The sequence below is a fragment of the Lactuca serriola genome, chromosome 4 (assembly GCF_051521515.1).
Source record: "Lactuca serriola cultivar US96UC23 chromosome 4, Lser_US96UC23_V15, whole genome shotgun sequence".
Taxonomy (NCBI): Eukaryota; Viridiplantae; Streptophyta; class Magnoliopsida; order Asterales; family Asteraceae; genus Lactuca; species Lactuca serriola.
The window spans coordinates 262,082,654-262,103,649 of NC_136411.1; the positions used below are offsets into that span (position 1 = coordinate 262,082,654).

Genomic DNA, 20,996 nt, shown 5'->3' on the forward strand with positions numbered 1-20,996 from the left:
AGTTAAGGGGTCCTCGTGCTGTGTATACTTGTCTTTTGTAGTATACCTTGTTCGCAACAATAGTCTTGTAGTAAATCTAAAGTATAGTAACTCTGTTAAAGGTTGCATTGGTGTGTTTTATCTGTAACACCTTATGTTCAAATCTAATGTCTTTAGTTTCCGTATGATTCCGACTTTATCATACGACTCGAGTCAATTCGATCCTCGCAATATCAGTCTCAAGCGCACATCTCTTCCTCCGAAATCGTCTTTCTAGCGAAGCTGTCAATTCAGAACATCGAAGTACTCATTCATGGAGTACCTCATGTTTCTAATCCTTTCTGAAGGAAATCTGAGCACACCTTCCCGAAGTACCACTCATACAGACGGAGAACTGCCCGAGACTACGAGTGAACGCATCGTCATGCAAACAAACTTGGGACCCAATACGACTCCTGTAAACCGATCGCCCTACGGTCTCACACCAACGGAGATACAAGAACTGTTCGGAGAACTTAACGACTACTCAACAATAGAATGATAAGACCAAGCTCCTCACCTTTGAGAGCTCCAGTCTTACTCTTCAAGAAGACAGACTTCAGCGGGTGCGATCATACCAGCACTAATGCACTGGATCCCATCAGAACTCCGCAGTTAAGCGTGCATGGGTGAGAGTAGTACTAGTATGGGTGACACTTGGGAAGTCCTCGTGGTGTAGACCTCAACATGACTTCCATTAGAAATCATCACGCTTTGCCTCGCATAGATGAATCAGTTGACCAACCACAAGGAACGACGTATCTCTCACAAATGAACCTAATATCCAAATATCACCAGTTGCGAGTGTTAGTGAAGGATGTCCCAAGGACAATCTTCCAAACTCGACACGGACACTGAGAGTCCGTAGTGATACCCCTCGGATAGGACCAATACGCCCGTAATATTCATGAACTTAATGAATAGGGTACGCCATTCTTACTTGGATCAGTTCGTCATTGTCTTTATAAATGACTTACTTATCTACTCTCGTAGTAAGAAGGAAATCCTAAAGAGCATCTACAACAAACCCTGGAAACATTACGATCAGAGAAGCTTTACGCGAAATTCTCTAAATGCGAGATTTTAGATTTGAAGAGTCGAATTCCTAAGATACATTACCCGTAATGTGGGAATTCTTGAGGACCCTGCCAAAAATTAAAACCACTAAGAATTTGTCAACACCGAAGACACCGACGAGAATTCGCCAAATTTTAGGTCTCGCTGACCTACTGTCGAGAGTTCATTAAGAACTCCTCGCGGATTACAAAACCTCTTATGACTTTGACTCAGAAGGGAGTGACCCTTGACTGGGAAGACAAGCAAGAGGAAGAAAACCTTGGAATTTCAAGTGAGAGGCCAAATCCTTTTGGAAATCTCACTATGGTAAGGCTTGATACGCTTCGGAAAGCGTGGTAAGCCAAATCCAGAGTAGTTAGGACCTCCGAGATTCTTTCCAGAATCGGTCCTGTAACTCACCAACCGAACCTACACCACAAACTTAGTAAAGTACATTTTACCCTTCTCGTCTCGAACTCGAAAACGTACCTTTCCGTCAGGACTCTCGTAAGCCCACTCGATGAGATCGAGATCAACGAGATCCTTGCCTCCGTGGAAGAACCGTAGTGACCCTCGACCGAGAGGTCAAGCAAACAAAGAAGAGCCGTATCCCGATAGTGAAGGTTTGCTGGAACGCCAAATGAGGACCTGAATACACTTGGGAATGAGAGGATCAGATGAAACAGAAATATCCTCATCTTTTTGCTTAGTTATTTGTAACTACTTATTTGCTTAAATTCTAATTTTGGGACGAAGTTCCTTCTAACGGGGGGATGATGTGACAACCAGAAATTTCCATTCTGTACTACATATCAAGTCAATAGAAGTCAGAACAGTTACTGTTAACTTTCGGATGATTTGGGGTAAGTTTGAACATTTTATGATTAACACTTTAGGAGATGCCAGGAGAGGGGATGCTATTAGGGTTATCGCGAAACAATGACATTTCAAACTCCAAGAAATTGGAATTATACGACCCAAACATAGAGTTTGCGGTCCAAAACCCTAGGGGTATATATATGGTCCTTAGCCACATTTATTCATTTGTTCCATTTCCAACTAGAGAAAAGCCAAATTCTCTCTCACGGATCTTCGGCCTTTCGTCCCAAATCATGAGTACTTCTATCTAAGTGTATTATAGAGCTTGATATGTGTCTAATAACCTAGATATCGTATGAAAACAACAAGATCAAAGAGTTTACGACCCAAGAACATCTTGGACCGTAAACCCTTCTTTAAGGGACAAAAGAGTGCCCTAGTCCCTTCCTGTTGCAATGAAACTAGCCTAGACTCGTACCCTAATATGGCCTGGCCAACTATATTCATTCGAGACACGGCCAACATGTGCTTGGGAGTGACTGTGGTATGCGGCATATCTAAAACTTACCCAATACCCCAAACAACGAGTCGTCGTTGCAGTAAATCAGGAAATACTATGGGAGTATTTCTCGAGTCAATCCTTTGTAGAAAATCCTCGTATAAGCGTTGCTCCTTGATCATTTCTCTAGCGATAAAATGTTCTGTCTTGATAACTCTTTCCTGCTTTATTGCTTAATACAGTGTTATATCTGTCTTGATGAGATATCCCCTGTTCCATATCTCTTGATTCAATTCAGAGGACTTATGATCCTCTCTTTCCTGATCTTTTTAGATCAAGATGCCTCCAAGAAAGAGACCCAGCTCAAAGAACAACAACAATCCTCCTCCGCCACCACCTCCTCCTCAACTTGATCTTGCATCACTTCAGATAGATCTGATTGCTGCAATGGTAGCAGCCATGTCGCAAATGAACCCTGGTAATTTAGGAGGTGGTCCCCAACCCCAAAACCCAGAAGATAGCCAGGGACACCAAAAAGGGGGTTCCTATAAAGACTTCATGAACGCGAAGCCCACATCCTTTGATGACACTGGAGGTGTCATTTCCCTCACCCGATGGTTCGAGAAAATCGAATCAATCTTTGAAATATGCGCCTGTTCGGAGTCTGATAGAGTAAAGTTTGCCGCCTGCACCATCCTAGACAAAGCCCTAACTTGGTGGAACGGCCGAGTCAAATCCCTGACTTTACCTGTAGCCAATGCTATGGGATGGGAAGCTATGAAGGAGCTTCTTCTCGCAGAGTACTGCCCTCGGGGCGAAATTCAGAAACTAGAACACGAACTCTGGAACCTTAAGATGAAGGGTTCCGACATAGCCACTTATACTTCAAGAGTCGATGATCTGGCGTTACTCTGTCCGGGAATGGTTATCCCGGAGAGTAAAAAGATTGAGAGGTTCATCTGGGGGTTGACCCAGCCAACCAAAGGTAATGTCTTAGCTGCAAAGCCAGACACATATGACAGCGCTAAATGTCTTGCAAAAATTCTGATCGATCACGAAGACAACTCTGATGAGGAGGCTACCACCCCCGAGCCAGTCACCAGTGGAGGCGGAAGCAAAAAGAAATCTTGGAACAAGCGGAAGGCCCCAAGTATGCAAGGGTCTTCTAAGAAACAGCAAACAGTAGCAGTCCATGCTGCTACTGCCCCGGTTGCTGTTTCGGCTGTCGGTTCCACAGCCCAAACTCCCGCCAGTGGATACACTGGTACCCTTCCTTGGTGTGGTAAGTGCACCTACCACCACCGCATTCCTGGTCCATGTCGCGAAAGGATCTGCGACAACTGTGGCAATAAGGGCCACCTTGCTCGAACCTGTAGAAAACCAGCCAAATCAACGAACCAATCATCCGGAGTGGGAATCAGTCCGGCCTGCTACAATTGTGGCGAAGCAGGGCACTTCAAAAGGAATTGCCCCAAAGCAGCTACAACCGCTAATCCCTCTGTCGCCGTAGGTATACATCTCTTTGATAATTCTTATACCTGCAACTCTTTTCGATTTTAGTACAAAAAGGGAAACATGTTATCTATCTATCCGAACATTTTCTAAACTCAATCCTTCGTATGTAATCGAAATGTGTACCGTCGAGACAACTAACCCGCGAGATAGAGAACACTAACTTCGTACCTATAGATTAAATCCTCAGTCCGGAGGATTATTCTGTTCCATTCGATCAAAAAGGGGGAAACTTTTCACGAAAATACTTTGATACTATGTTTAACATGAAATGACCGAGTCTCATTCATGTTGTTATCCTTGGTTTCGAAAGGGTCGCTCGTCTAGATCTTTTCCTCGACCCAGTTCTCGTGATCTTCGGCATCAAACTTTCGTATCATTCCATGACTTAGAACTCAAAAGTTTTTCCCGATATGAATTACCACGCATCCCTCGTTTCTGTGATCATTGAGAAACGGGAAGTTAGCAGCTCTTTCCTCTAAATGTCTTTCCCGAAGGATTCCCGAGAATTTCTTTCGAACGTCTAGTTTAGTTCCACATCAGACCTTTCGAGATCTTCGTAGAGTTCGATACTGCAATCTTCAGATTTCGGATGCCCTTAGAGCTTGGTAACATCTATCCAGTACATCATGTCTCGAATCCTTAGAAGCATCTACCCAACGAAACCCTAGTGATTCCTTTGAGGAAACCGAAGTCGTCCAGGGTTGGAACTTCCATGAGAGAACCGATAGATATCGTAGATTGAGAGAGAGTTAATGTGCAAAACAAAGACACGTCCCGATAATGAGAATTCGTTAGAACACCCAGTAGAGACCTAATTCCACTTGAGAAAGTGAAGATCCGAGGCAACAAATCCATTCGTGTCTCATTCCAAATTCATGATCTATATCCTATTCTTTGAATTTCGGGACGAAATTCCCTCTAACGGGGGGATAATGTAACAACCCGAAGTTGTTCATCACCGATAACCCGTTCTACCCGTAAAGATTTGCCGTTTGTCAATCGTTCCGTTTTTCGTTTGGGGTTGAATTATTTAAATTTATATGTTTATTATAAATCCAATGAGTGTCCAAATCCTTTAGGAACTCATGAATCTAGCCCAAAAACGTTTATTTCAAAAATTTAGAAACGTCCCTGCCGGGTGACGGAAACTTAATCAGGTGCGACCTAAAGCCCTGTTTAAGGCCGGTATCGGGTAGAATTCCATCGTGTCCAAGTTTTAGGACCTATATAAACATGTTTAAACATTCATTTGAAGCTTTTTCTTCCTCTCTCTACTCTCTCTCTAACCTCTCTCCTAAATCCAAGTTTAAGGGTCCAAAACTCAATTTTAAGGCCTCAAATCCCTAAGGTACCTTCCTAACCTTAATGTATAGCATATTTGGCCTTTAAATTCTAGATTAAAACATGAATTAAGACCTTGTAGATGAGCTTACAGCCCTGGAAGGAGCTTGGGCCGTAAACACATAATTAGTGGGCTTTTATGCCTTTAAACCCCTCCTAAACAATTTTGGGACTTAGATATGGCTAGATGGCTTTAAGGAATGGACCTAGAATGCCTTAAACTATAATTTGGAGACTTGTATATGATTTTACAGCCAAGGATGGTGTTTAGGCCGTAAACTCATAATTATAGAGTTTTTAAGCCCTTAAACCCTTCCTAAACCTCAACAAGACATGGATATGACTTCTTGAATATTTGCTTTAGCCTTGGAACACTATAAACATAAATTTTGGGGGATTTATATAAGTTTACGGCCAAGGCATGTGCTTGGGCCGTAAACTCCTCAACCTTGGGTGTAAACTCAATTTAAGGTGTTAGAAAGCCACTTTAACACCCCTAAAGCCTTAGAATAATTTTTAGAAGTGTTTACAAACAAGTTTTTGGCCTTAAAACGTGATAAATCCCTCTCTAGGAGAGTTTACGGCCATGAGGGGGGTCTCATAGGCCGTAAACTCCAAAAACACCTCAAATGTTCCATAGAAATTCATGTAAGGCCTTGAAATAATTTTAGCAATCACATGTGATTTGTTTGGAGTCATTTACACAATTTTTCATGGGTTTATAGGAGTTTACGGCCACGAGTCCTATGCTAGGCCGTAAACTCCCTTAAATATGTCCATTTGGTGTTTAAACATTATTCCAAGCCCTTAAACCAAACCTAGAAATTATTCCCTAAGCGTGTGAAGCCAAATTGCACCATAAACTACCCCACCATGAGTTTACGACCGTAAACTCATGGGGAGGGGGTCATTAGGGCCGTAAACTCCCTAAGGAGTTTACTCTTGAGGTCCCAAGTCATTATCATAGCTAAATGTGTCCCCAAATGCCACCCGGGTCCCTCCAAACACTAGTATCGGGGTGTTTTCGCGATTAGAGGTAATTGTCCCTAACAAATAATCAATCTAAGTCCTAATTAGATACAAATGTGTATCTTTACATTATACTTAGGAACCTCGTGTGTTTGCAAGCCCCGGACCAACGTTTAACATCCGAAATCGTCACGTTTCTCGTTCGGTGAGTTCATACCCCTACGCTTTTCCATGTTTTTCAATGTTTTCACGGGGGGGGGGGGGGGGGGGGGGGAATACAAGCAAACTAAAACTATTTTCAAAACATAACATTGATGTGTTTCAAATAATATCTGGCAAATTTATAAACACTTTTACTCCTTATGTATTATGTTGAGCATAAGGAATGATTTATCAACTACAACTAAATGGATTTTAGTTAAGGAAATAACCAAACTAATCAAATTATTATGGGAATAATTTGGGGTTCTTTAGCGTTCATTTGATGATGTACTGATATGTGTATAAAGTTATTAGATAAACTATGTCTGATTCAGTTTATTTCCGTATCGTTTGATTGTATTGCCAGATAGTTTCATTGTATGTATCTATATTCAATGTATTATGTTTCATAATCTTTTGTATGTTTGATACCATATGAGAACCCTGTGAATAGTTTAGTACTAGCTTGTGAGTTTGTCACTACCCTTTATGGATGATCAGTAAATCCTCCCCGGAAGTGTAACCAGAGTCTCCTGGAGGGAGAGCGAGGAATTTGTGAATAGATCTATTCGGGACTGACAATCCCACACCTTAACTGCTAGCTACAGTTAGGCGGGCACGCCTGGGGTGACAAATTCTGGATATCGTCCGACGTCTGACAAACGTCAAGGAGGTCTCGTTGTCGTATCAGCATGGTTACCCGACTCACAATATGTATTAATATAAGTTTATTCACTGCTTCGATTTTAGAATTTATATCTAGTCCGGGATGGTAGTCCCATGGTTTTTAGTCTATCGAACTTGTATCTAGTGCGGGATGTTATTCCCATGGTTTTCAGTATGTATATATCTTATATCCAGTACGGGATGATAGTCCCATGATTTCAATCTATATCTTATACAGGATGGTAACCCCATGGATTTCAATCTATATCTTGTACGGGATGGTAATCCCATGGTTTTCAATCTATATCTTGTACGGGATGGTAATCCCATGGTTTTGAAACTATATCTAGTACGGGATGGTAATCCCATGACTTTATCCAATTATCTTATATCTAGTTCGGGATAGTGATCCCATGGTTTTATCAAACAATCTTATATCTAGTTCGGGATAGTGGTCCCATGGTTTTCAATCTATAATTTCAAGTATATCAAACTATCTTGTAACTAGTTCGGGATGATAATCCCAAGGTTTTCAAACTACTTTCTATCTAAAATTCGTGTATATCAAAGTATTTCATATCTAATTCGGGATAGTAATCCCATGATCCTCAATATATAGTTTTGTGTATTAAACTATACTCTGTGTTATTCAATCAATCTTGCATTTAGGAAAATATGGGATTTTCCTGGGGTTAACATATATCGCGTAATTGAACTGTATCGAAAGATAACCAAACTAACTTTACATACGAAAATATGGGATTTTCTTGAATAACAAACTTTTTCGGAAAAACTAAAGGAAACCGATACATTTTCATAAAACAAAACCGCTTATGAACTCACCAGCTTTATGCTGATTTTCAAACTGCTTGTATTCTCAGGTCCACATTAGACAGGTACCCGACGATATCTTTTGGAGAAGGCGGAGTGCTCAGAAGACTCGTCTCAACTTTTGTTCATATGATATATGTATAACACTTGTATAATTTACTTTTGAAACAAATGTAAACTTTCAAATATATGTAATGTAATTGTTGTTTACTGTGATTACTATGTACATTGGATTTGATACTCAACGTGGAGTCAACCCCGAAAATGTTTCCGCCTATGGTTTTCGAGGTGTGACAGAAAACCACAAAAACACCATGCCCATGAGAGATTACGGCCGTAATCTCTAAGGGATTTGGTTCTAGGGCCGTGAACTCCTCAAAGGAGTTGAAAGGTGCCCTAATCTCTTCCAAGGACTAAGCCATCAAGTAGCAATACTTATAAGGGACATGTAAGACTTCAAAACACCAAATAAACTAAGGCTTAGGAGCTTACGGCCGTAAACTCAGTGGTTTATGACCGCAAACTCATTGTTGTTATGGTCTTGGTGAGTAAACTCAAGAATGGGGTCCTTTGGAACCCTAAACCCACTAGCCTTGTCCTACAACAACTTAGATGCCATCCTTAGGGCTTATAACACTTATATAAGGTGTTTAGCATGTTCTAGGAGGTCTTAACATTTTCAATTAGTAGTTTAAGATTAATTGGGTACATATATGTGTGATTATATGTTAACTAGGATCCTTGGGTGTGTACAAGTTTTCACTTGACACTTAGCAATCCTACATCGTTCAGTTCATCCAAACCACCATCTTCAGGTGAGTTCATACCCCTTAATCAATGTTTTAAATGATTTTAAATGCTTTAATGGGGGGGGGGGGGAATACAAGTAGAAAACAACATGTTATTGAATCAATAATGTGTGGTTTATAACTGTGTTTTCATCCAGTAGACTTCACATACTTCAAAATGTGATGCATGAAATGGTTTTCTATCTTAAAAATACTTTGTTATCAAATGTATTACTTTTGAATGTTTATTAAAATGATATCAAGTCATTGTTTGTTATTGTTCAAAACTCTTAAGTGTCTTACACAACCATTTTCATCTTCTTGATCAAAACTATATCTTTACACCTATGTTCTTATATATGGATTGATATGATAGCTTTCATCCTTCATTCAGTTCCCACACTCTTGTGTAGCAAGGGCATATAAACCTTCTTGGAAATCAATTACCTTCTAGTAAACTATTATAGGGATAGTTAGGAGATACCAAACATTATTCCTATTATAAGGAATTACACCAAAGTCAGTTCATTCATGAGTCTATACTATACATTACATGAATACGTCTACATAGATACGCTTACATGAATACATTTACATAAATACATTTACTTGTATACACTTACATGGATACTTGTACCTAGATTCTACATGATGAGTTACTAGTACATATTATACGTGTAAATTAGTTCTGCTTATCCTAGTTCAATAGGATAACTAGACGGGACTAACCATTCCGGAACCCACCTGTTAGTAATAGAGGTAATGAACATCTACAGATGCCTACGGTTAATACTTATATTAGGGGTACCTTTACGGGACTAACCATTCCTTAAACCTACTGTTAGCTACAGAGGGAAATGAACATCTACGGATGCCTACGGTTAATACTTATATTAGGAGTACTTTTACGGGACTAACCATTCCTTAAACCTGCTGCCAACTACAGAGGAAAATGAACAATCTACGGATGTTCAAGGTTAATACCTTTTCGGTAGTCGCGATGTCGAGGTGATCCTAATACAAAAGGACAACACTTACATGGCTATATTTTTCCTATTACTTTTATTTTGTGATACATTCACAAAAATGACGAGGTAGACTTTACTTTGTTAATAGTAGTTATAGAGGGGAAAACCATCTTTGTTATAGCAAAACATTCGGGTCTTGGTAGAAGGCTACTCTTTATATTAATAGAAATCATAGGGATTTTCTAGGGTATTCAAACGCTTTCAACTGCTTTCAAACAGTTCATACTTATACAGTCTTTTTCCAAAGGTTTTCAAGTCATTACTTTACAATTTTACAAATCAAAGACACATTAATACTTATGAATTCACCAGCTTTTTGGCTGATACTCGTTTTCAAAATAACTTGTATTCTCAGGTCATAAATAGACAGGTACGACGACCAGGTTCTGTGAAGACGGAGAAATCAAGACTCCTATTTTATTTTGATTATTCATTATGTTGTATTATATTATGAAAGAGCACTTGTAACTAAAATTATACTATTAATGCAGTGGATGATGTTGTTGCTTGTTTACTACTTTACATTGTTATGATACATTACATGATGTCCTCCGCCCCAAAACGTTTCCGCCGGTCTCAGTTTTGGGGTGTGACACATACTTTTTTGTTTCATAATTGTTCGACACTTCTTCTTCATTCTCATCATCACTACTATCCATTTGACTATCTCTTACGCTCATATGATCAAAGTCAAAAACATTTGAAGTAGATGGTCTATCAGTGTCATTCTCAACCATCGAATCATCACAAATTTCTTTACCTTTTGACATAGATGTGACATTAATGACAAATAACTGCGAACAATCGATATTTTCCTCCTCCTTAATTTCACTGATTTCGCTAAAACTATCAGAATTATCATCGATATCAGCAAAATTAGATTGAGAGTCAAGTTTCGAATCCTCAGTTCTTTTCAAAATGTTGATTTGTTCACTTTTGGTCAAAGTTTTATTCACTATCTCAACAATTTCGTCTGCATTCAAATATTCGTCTATGTTAACAATACCATAAGCAAATCGATTATTAGGCACTTTATCAAATTCAGCTATGGTTTTCTCACAATCATAGGACAAACTATCAACTTTCTCTCTTTCAAAAACAAGAAAAAGGCAATAATTTCCTATGTTGTTCTTTGCTTATATCAGATGAATGATGCAATGAAGTCAATTTAGCATATAATATTTTTGCTGAATTACAGTAAATGTTTCGTTGAGCAAGTAACATTCGAACTTCACTATCTAGACATTCCCTATCCTTATTCACATTATTCAATTGCAATTCCAAATACTCTACCCCGCTTCATTTCGAATCTAGCAATTTTTGGGTCTCTAGCAACTGGATGTTTAGTTTCTTAGCTTCATTACTAGCATACACCACAATTGTATCAAAGTAAGCAACAGTATCATCAAATGCAATTATTTCAGAATCATAAGCTTGTAAAGGAATGTTAAAAGATTGAAGAATAGAATGTACCTTCATTGTCATCGGTGATTTATCTCCTGATTTGGTCATGAAACAACGACCGGTCACCGTTTTGTCCTCATCCTCTTCAAATGGTGCGAACATAGTTCCATGCATCAGATTACACATCTTTTCGTCATCAGATCCTAAAGACCAGATCTGATACGTGCCATCTTCCTCACCTTCCCCTCTTACAACCAATGACATCATTTTTTCTTTTTATGTACCTCTTCCAGTTTTTCCACATAATATGCTTCGTCCTTGACCTTATTCTTTTTCTCTTCTTTCTAACGAAGCATGCAATCATTAGCCAAATGATTTGCTCCGGTGCAGTAATGAAAGTCAATGCCCGAATCTCCTTTGAGTTTCTTCTTGCTTTTGGCTTCAATTGCCTTCACATCATTCTTCTCAAATTTCTTCTTCTCCTCACCTACAGACTTATTCATGAAACTTGCTTTAGCATCACCTTGCTTCACCTTGGAGTTGAATGGTTTCTTAAAGAACTTTTTAACTCGGTTGTCTGAGTAAAAAGCAACCGCTTCATCATCAGAGTCATTAGAAAACCTTCTTCATCTGAATTATCTTTTTCACCTGCCTCTTTCTCAGACACTTTCGAAACAAGATCTAAAGGGCTTCCTAAACTAAGTTTCGACTCTTCAGCCATCTCATTCACTTCAATTTCGTGAGTTTTCAACTGATTATACAAATCATTAATAGATGAAGTATTGAAGCTTTGTTGATTCTCACCATCATACTGACACTTCTCCATTCCTTACGAAGTCCTGTCACAAAAGTGAGATTGAACTCCATTGATGACCTTGTGATTCCATAACGATTGCATCTATAGATCAGTTCATTAAGACGATCATAGTAAACTTCAATCATTTCATTCTCTTTTTGTTTGAACTCTTTCAGCTCCACAAGACACTGCTTAACATAATTTATCTTTGTTTTCTCGCTTCCCTGATACTTTTCCTTAAGAGTGTTCCAAATATCCTTTGCAATTTTACAACCACATACGCAATTGTAAGCAACAGGTGGCAATGCACCTCACAATTATCTCAAACAATACTTTTCGTTGTTCTTCAGCCTGGTGGATTGATCAGTAACTGCAGGTGTTGATCCAGATGATCCAATAGTTTGAACATTCGATGGAGGTTAAGCGATTCCTGTAATGCAGCTCTAGAGTTCCTCGTCCAATCCATTCAAGTAATCCTCCATTCGATAAGTCCACTGATCATAGTACTCATGAATCAACATAGGAATCTTCGTAGAAGATCCTAACAGATAAAAAAAATGAAGTCATCATGTTCATGTTGAAATTCGCCATTAACGTACCGATGAGATTTTTTCATAAAAACTTAAAAGAATTCAAAATAGAATGAATGAATTGATCAGAAACTCAAAATCGATTACTCAATTACACAATTCAAACATAGAATCAGATCAAAACTGTAGATCAGAGATGATTTTCAAAATCAAATAGTGCAGAAACTTTGAGACAAACTCGTGACTCAAAAACTAGAGATTCAATTGAAAATAAGATCTTCGTAGTATTGATTCCTGCTCTGATACCAATTGTAGAAGTGTTTAATCGAGTATAAGAATCAAATCAAAGTAAAACGATGTAATATGAACACAAGAAGTAAATAAGATTTGGTTTAGTTCATATTACTTTCAGTGAACAAGAGTACAAAACTGATGGTAAAATGATTGGAAAACTCTACTATCAACTATATGTTCAACTCCTATTTATAGGAGGCTAAAAGTACAAAAAATACTAAGGCTAGACATTACGCTTCGTTAAACAGATGCCTTAGCAAATACATAGAAAACATACGAAAGTGACTAATACACAGAATTTGAAATATTACAAGATATTTTGACTCTACAGAATGATTCTTGACAAGAGAATCTTATATGTCAAGAATCAGTGGGAGTCTTAAAGATCTTGAAAAGTTTCAAGAACTAATAAAGAATACAACCTATTGTTTATCACTAGCACACGACTTGAGGTTTGTAACCTATCGTGTTGACATATTCGTCTTTTTGTGTCCATTCTAGTTAAAGTTGACTATGCATGTGAGTTCTATGAGTTCTCAATTGTTTGCATGACAACCTGGAAGCAATGGTAGTCCCTTGAGCTGCCCAGTGGCAAGAAGTTAAGATTGATCAAGTTCAGTCCATATGAGTTTGGATTTGTCACTAACCTTGTCTTGTCATTATGGTTATGACAAATTTACATGGATAGGACCACATAGACCATATAAAATCTAAGTGTCATAAGGTTTCTCTTCGATTCATGAAAATGATGGTGAGGAAACGCTTTCACTAAGTAGATTTTAAGTAGATAGCAATTGTGATATTTGCATTATCAAAGTCGGTAGTGGAGCGTGTGTGGTTAACCGGCACAATAATATGGACTTGTGAGAAATGGCAAAGGTCTAAACAATTGAGATTATGATTACGCCATCCCTTTTTATAGTTCTAAAAATTGTTTAGACACATATGTGAGCTATCTAAGGAAAGGTGTATGATTTTAATAAAGTTTTATCAAAGCATATCGTATCAGAAATATGAACTTTGGTAAGAAAGTTAATAAAGTATTGATTTCTAGAAGTCCAACTGATTTCTAAGTACGTGTCAAAGCTATTGGGAGCATATGTGTTATGCTGGTAAGATAGTAATTATTATGCTAGTGGAAGCATAATCTATTATGATAAGTGTTGCAAGTTAGCAATGTTAATTATAGAAAACAAGAATTTCAATTGTTGAAAAGTTGTTTGCTATAATTAACGGAGAGGAAATTACACTTCATTTCAATTCTAAAAGCTTAAACTGAGATTTTAATCATCTTTAGTCAAGGATATATATATATATATATATATATATATATATATATATATATATATATATATATATATATATATGAATTTTATGTTGGAATGGTTCAACAAAAGGAAATTCTATCTATATTGCTTTCTCAAAATTCGATTATGATTACGACATCCTTCTTCATAGTCGAATTATGAAAACATGGAAAATAAAAAATATTGTAGCAAACGGCTGGTCTAGGATCATGTCTTTATGTGAGACATCATGAATCATGTCCCATATGCTTCGAGTATAGGATCGATTACATGTACTATAATATTTATCCTTTCTAAAATTTTCAAAATGTCTAGGGCATTAAGAGGGAAAAAGTACTAGAACTGGATATGACTAAAATGATTAAGCAATTGTCGAGGACAATCTGAGGTTTACCAAAGATTGGTTGCTCATGGACAATTAGAAGTATAGTGTTAATTTTGGAAGGACCATATTGACATATTCTGAAAGGAGGCAACTCTTGTTCCGAAGTGATAGTCAAAATGGGAATATGGAAATGTTTCCATAGGTGGAAGTTATTCATTAAATCTGTGTAAGATTAGAAAACTTAATGCACGAAGGATGTTCAAAGGAATTTACTTTGAATTTTAGACTTCATTTCCATGGAATTGCTCTCCATTGGAACACTTTTTAATGTCTGTTGTCGAGATCTCTGTGACTTTTGTGCATATTCTTTACAAAAGGATCATTGCATATAAGTTTAGAATATAACAGATTTCAGTAAATGGGAAAGAATATTGTATTCTTACATCTGCGATAAAGGATTTGGGATTGTGAAATAAGCATAATTGGAATCATGTTCAATTGATCTATTTCACAAAGTAAGGATCATAGACTAACATAGTGTGCATACTTGATGTATGTCATAACTATTGTTTGGACAAACATAGTGTGCATGCTTGGAGCATGGCATGAGTATTGTTTTAATTCAAGTATTAAGTTGATAAATCGAAACATTATACAATGAATAATGTGTAATCAATATGGTGATAAATAAAAGGTGTTTTATTTATATTCATATGTTTTGAGACCATATTGGATTCGATTATTCTTGTGTTTCACTTTGCATGTTTTGACTTCCCAAATAACTAGTTTATTCAAACTCTCCACAGTCAATCATACGTTGGAAGTAGGTATGAATTAAGATTGTCATGAATTGGGTTTGTAGATGTCTAAAGTGTTTAGACATAGCAAAAGTTGCTACAACATTCATGAGTGCCCCTGAAATAAGATTCGAGTATTGGATTAAACCCACACTCATTTGAATCACTTTATGGATTTTATCACGAGTGATCATGAGACGATAATATCTTATATTCTTCAAACGGAGATGTGTAAGTTGTAGTTACGCGTCAGTTGCACATTGACATATGTAAACGCAACCACTAACTTGGTTGTTATAAAACAAATCGTTGTGTGTAATTTGATGAGTAAGTACAAGAGAACATTTGGGTCAAAGTTTATCCATTCCTTTTACCCTTGGAGGGATAAAAGCGATATATGTGGGCCCCTCGAGGATTTAGTGATGACAAACGTAAGTGCTCGGTCGGGCCTGTACTGATTTGATTTGTTCAATTAGTCAGTCGTCATAAATTGGAAATCGGGTAACAACAGATGGACAGAGAGAATGATTAAAATCCATGTCTCAGTCCATATATATCTAGAATGGAGGAATATATGATCCCTTATCTAATGGAGATGTCATTCATTTGTTCAGAGTACAACAATGGCTTTTAAGAGCTATGATTGCTAGTCAGGTTGTAGAGTCATACTTGCAATAATAGTTATTAGACTTATCCAAGTGGGAGACCGTTGGATTAGTATCTAAGTCCATAACTATAATTGGTATGTACTTCACCCGATTTGGCATGGTCCATTTAGGCTGCATGGAATTGGAACAATCTGGATAGACTTTTGTGATAAAAGGATATTTATGATTTATTAATATATTATAAGTTCTAATATATTAATATGAAATTATATTATTTAATTAGTATTGATCAAGAATTAATTTTGTGATCAAAAGACACTAATTAAATATATGAGGATTGATTGTGTAAATCATTCATTCTTATATATGTGGGCTTATGATCCATAGTTCTTCATGTTGGGCTAAACCCATGGAGTAACCCATGGATACTCCATGGAAGTTTTAACCCATGGATCATGAAGAATATGGAAAGTCATGAGTCACATAGTGTAACCCTAATAGCCGCAATATATAAAGACCCCATAGTTCAATAAATCGGCCCTAAGGATTCATATGAGAGGGCTAACCGATTTTGAGCATAACAACTTTTGTATCAAGTTATTCCAAGTTGTTGGTGGTGTTGTGTGAACCATAGGATGTTGTAGTATACTAAAACCCCTCAGTATCGCCTCATGGACAACCTCGATAACAACCGTTAATGTTAAATCATGTGTATCCATTGGTAACCTTTAGCGGCGGCCCTGGGAGTGTGCAAGAAGTGTAGTCGCACGAGGCCTCCGATTTTAGGGGGGCTCTGAATTATGGGATAAATATATAGTTATAGTGTTGTTATTGTCATAAAATGCAACTCTATATAATATATTGAGAAGGCTTTGGATTGTGTGAAAGCTATTGCTTTCGATTTGGGAATTTATCTAGAGTTTGTTGAGAAAAAATTTTTAACGTCCCGAAAATCATGACATAATTTTTTTTTGTTTTTAGATTAATAAATAATTAATACATAGCTTTCCCATAAAACCAAGGTAATTGAGTCTTAACAAAACAACATTAAATAAGAGTATTTCACAGAATGCGGAAACATGTTTTGTGTGCTCCGCAATCATCCCGAGCCCTCTCATTTGAAAACCGAAGTACCTGACACATAAGCTGAAGACCGTAAACACAAAGCTTAGTGAGTTCCCTAAAATACCATACAACATACTAATGTGTTTGAGCCAAAAGAACATCTTATGTGCTCATGCAAACCCTAATGCTTGGATCTAGGTTTCTCTATTGTACATGCAATTCATCCAAGACTTGCAAACCCTAGATCCAGTGTATATAATTCGAAATTGACATAACAATATAGATCTTGATGATTACCTGTTCTTGAAAGGCTTGAATCTTCTTGTCCTAGGAGCTTAGAGTCACAAATGTCACTCCTCTAATGGCTTAAAAACACCACAAGCAAGAGGATGATCTTGGAGAGAGGTTGGAAGATCTTGAAGTCGGCTCTGGTACTCTTAGAAGTAGGGGTATCTAATTTCTGAAGCCTAAGGGGTCTATTTATACTTGTGCTGTTAGGGTTTCAGTCAAAACCCTAATTGGATAACTTAGGCCTTAAGAAGTCGAAAGAATCTTCCAAAATAAAGGTCGTGGACGAAATTAGATGGGCTTCCACTCTAATTTTCGTGCACCCCTTTAATCCAAAAGGATTCTCAGCCCAAACCAACTATCACACAATTGACAGTTTCAGTCCCCTTTATTTAATTAATCTCATTTAGCCACATAATTAATTCTTGTGTAATATTAATTAAACTATATGATTTATCTTTTAATATATTATTCGTATAACATATTAATAAATCATAATAACCTCTTTATTCATAAATCATCCTATCATGTTGCTTTGGTGAAGACAACCCAAAAGGACCATGCACAACTGGGTCAAGTACTTACCAAATATAGTTACGGGCTTAGACACTAATCCAACAATCTCCCACTTGGATAAGTCTAGCAACTACAAATGTAAATACAATCCGATTAGTAATCGTAGCTCTCAAAGACACTGTCGAACTCTAATCTTATCAGTAACCTGTCCTTTAGATAAGGGATCATATAGTCCTCAATTCTAGATATCGTGTGGACAATTACATGGAACATAGTCATACTTCTTGTCCAGCAGTTTGTTTCTCGATCTCAGATTCGTTTGACATAGAACTTAATTTAACACATCAATTCAGTCCTGAATGGGCTTGGTACATAATTCAAACCAAATCATCGAGGGCCCTGATATCACTTTTAACCTCTTAGGATAAAAGGAACAGATAAACTTTGACTTATATGCATTTACTATCCACTAATCAAATCATACACAACAATGCGTTTTATAACATCGTTACTGATGTGTTTACGCATTATCAATGCACAGCCAATTAGCAAACAATAAACCATATATCTAGGTTTTAAGATCATATGATATTATCGTCTTGCGATCACTCGTGATAAATTCCATGAAGTGATTCCAGCAAGCGTGGGTTTATTCCAATGCTCAAATCAAGATCATAAGCACTCATGAACGTTGTAGCAAACTTTTGCTATGTCTAATACACTTTAGACAATCTACACACCAGTTCATGACAATCTTCATTCATACCTACTTCCAACATATGAACGACAGTGGACTGTTCGAATAATCTTATTATTCAGGAAGTCAAAACATGCAAAATGAAACAATAGGTAAACAATTAACATAAGACAGTAACGTTACTCATAAATAATACCCATTTATTTAATCATCAAATGTTAATTACAATTTATTTATTACACGTTTCTAAACTATCTAATCTAAATTAATATCATCTTTCAGCCCGATGCTCCTAGCATGCTGCAAGTGCTTAACCCTACATAATCCCTTCGTAAGCGGATCTGTTGGGTTATCCTCTGACAATACCCTCTTTACTACGAGGAGTCCTTCTTCCACCCGATGTCGAATAAAGTGATATTTTATGTTGATATGTCAAGATCTGCCATGATCCCTCGGTTCCTTGGTCAAGGCAACCGCTCCTTCATTATCACAGAAAATTTCAATGGGCTCGTTTATGGCTAGCACAATTTCAAGGTCTCCAATGATGTTCTTCAACCATATCGCCTCCTTTGACGCTTCGCTTGTCGCTATAAACTATGATTTGCATGTTGAATCAGCTACGGTCTCCTGCTTGGAACTTTTCCAAGTCACTGCTCCTCCTTTAAGGGTAAAGACCCAGCCCGACTGCGAACGGTAGCTGTCCTTGTCGGTCTGAAAATTGACGTCATTGTACCCTCGCACCCTTAAGTCACCACTCCCACCGAGGACTAGACCCCATTCCTTAGTCCTTCGAAGGTACTTAAGAATATTCTTGACTGCCGTTCAATGCGCTTTGCCAGGGTTTCCCTGATATCTGCTGACCATGCTTAAAGCGAAGGCCACATCAGGGCGAGTACAAGTCATATCATACATAATCGAGCCAACTGCAGAAGCGTATGGTACTTGGCTCATTTTTGCTATCTCGACTTCGATACTCAGGCTTTTAGTCTTACTCAACTTGGCAATACTTTGAATTGGTAACTCTCCTTTCTTTGAATTCTCCATACTAAAAAGTTTTAGTACCTTGTCCAAGTAAGTATTCTGACTAAGTCCTATTAGTCTTTTCCTTCTATTTCTCACTATCCTTATTTCCAGAATCTAGGAAGCCTCTCCGAGGTCCTTCATAGCGAAGCACTTCCCGAGCCAGGACTTTACTTCCTGCAGCGTCGAGATGTTGTTTCCTATGATTAGTATGCCATCGACATACAATACGAGGAAGCTTACTATACTCCCACTGGCTTTGACATATACACATGATTAATCCTCGCATCGTAGAAAACCAAACGCTTTGACTTTCTCATCGAAACAAAGATTCCATCCGCGAGACGCTTGTTTCAGTCCACAAATGGACTTCTCAAGCTTGCACACTCTATCGGGATGCTTTGCATTGACAAAACCCTCTAGCTGAGCCATGTAAACGTCCTCAGCCAACTTTCCATTAAGGAAAGCGTTTTTGACATCCATCTGCCATATCTCATAGTCATGAAATGCAGCAATGGCCAACATCACCCTAATAGACTTTATCTTCACAACTGGTGAGAAGGTTTCATCATAGTCAACTCCAAGAGTTTGAGTGAAACCCTTCATGACCAATCGCGCCTTATAGGTGTGCACATTCCCATCCATGTCCGTCTTCTTCTTGAAGATCCATTTGCACCCGACCGTCTTATGACCTGGTACATTGTCAACCAATTTCCAAACTTGGTTGTTATACATCGACTGAATCTCGCTGTCCATCGCCTCTTTCTACTTTGTAGACTCCGGGCCTGCCATGTCTTCCTTATAGCTGTTAGGTTCGTCTAAATTCACTAGTGTACTATCACTAATGAATGTATTCCCTTCTGTAGTAATATGAAAACCATAAAACTGGGGTTGAACCCTAACTCTTTCAGAACGTCTTAGAGGTAAGGACTCGTCAATCGGTTTAACCAGAGTTCCCTCCTTAGGTTGAGTGCCAGTGTTGGAGGTTCCTTCATTACTCGAGTCTTGAATCTCTTCAAGATCGATTTGCCTCCCACTATCCCCTTGGCTTATGAGTTCTCGCTCACAGAAAACCCCTCTTCTCGCGATGAAGACAACGTTGTCACTCGGTCTATAGAAGAGATATACAAAGGACTTCTGCGGGTAGCCGATGAAAATACACCGCTCACTACGAGGTTCGAGCTTGTCGTGAGTCTCTCATCTTACGAATGTTGGGTTTTGAGCAATCTAATACTTCCTAAGTGTGCATGCAACCCTAATAAACCTTGGATCTATGTTTGTCTAAATACATGCAAAATAATAATTTTCCAAGGTTTATAACCTATCTAACATGGCATGGGGAACATTTCAACATAAAAAGTTAGAAGAGATTACATACCTTTTTGATGAGTTTGGTTCTTGAGGAGTTTGAGGGCCAAGCACCAATAGTGTGAATGCCTCAAATGGAATCACAAAACACCACAAACTCTTGGAAAACTTTGAGAGAGTATACACACTTTGTATTTTCGGCCACACACAAGCACACACACACACACTAGTTCACTAGTTGCCATTTCATGCTCCATAAGCATGCTTATATAGTGTACATGGTTAGGGTGAAACCCTAATAACCCATGAC

General features: G+C 37.9%; 1 pseudogene; it reads left to right on the forward strand.

Moving 5' to 3' along the window:
* Positions 1-582: 582 nt before the first annotated feature.
* On the forward strand, positions 583-700 carry LOC145103317 (5S ribosomal RNA; annotated as a pseudogene).
* Positions 701-20,996: the final 20,296 nt, after the last annotated feature.